The sequence below is a fragment of the Rhincodon typus genome, unplaced genomic scaffold (genome assembly GCF_021869965.1).
Source record: "Rhincodon typus isolate 14 unplaced genomic scaffold, sRhiTyp1.1 hic_rhity00000514, whole genome shotgun sequence".
Lineage (NCBI taxonomy): Eukaryota > Metazoa > Chordata > Chondrichthyes > Orectolobiformes > Rhincodontidae > Rhincodon > Rhincodon typus.
In genome coordinates, this window is record NW_025966152.1 from 11,418 (window position 1) to 12,048 (window position 631).

General features: G+C 41.2%; 1 non-coding gene across 1 annotated transcript; it reads right to left on the reverse strand.

Moving 5' to 3' along the window:
• Window positions 1-301: 301 nt before the first annotated feature.
• On the reverse strand, window positions 302-383 carry trnas-cga. The gene has a single exon. It is a non-coding gene; the product is annotated as a tRNA-Ser (tRNA).
• Between the last annotated feature and the right edge of the window lie 248 nt (window positions 384-631).

The following is a 631-nucleotide window of genomic DNA, read 5'->3' on the forward strand; positions in this document are numbered from 1 at the left end:
TGTAGCCACTGACCAGGGTCAGTTACCAGAGGACTGCAATTCAAGATATTTAATGCAAACCATTTATGTAGATTAAACACAGAGAATACTGCAGAAACTCAACACGTTTCGTGGTACCTGTGGAAAGAGAAACAGAGCTAAAGTTTTGAGTATGGTAAGTTTCTTGTTCAGAACGCGTGTTTCCTGTATGTCAATAAATGACCAGACTCTACGGTGGGGTTGTGAGACGCATTTTCTCGAGTTTGAGCGAGAACTCATTGATGAGAAGGTTATTTGAAAAAAAGCGTAAGTGCTCAGGAAACGTAGTCGGCAGGATTCGAACCTGCACGGGGAAACCCCAATGGATTTCGAATCCATCGCCTTAACCACTCGGCCACGACTACAAGGAGCAAGTTACTTACTAACATTTCTTATGGAATGGTTTCAAAAGGAAAGCGGAGCATTCGGCATGTCTTGTCCGTGCCATGACCCTTATATTTCTTGTTATCCTGTATTTGATCAGAACGGAGATTGAATTGAACTACATTACCGAGAAATAGAGTGAATGGGAAGAATCCATTTCTATGAGCAGAGAGATTAATAGATCAATGGATTGAGAAAGAAAGATGTATTTGTACTTTGAAAGCGCCTT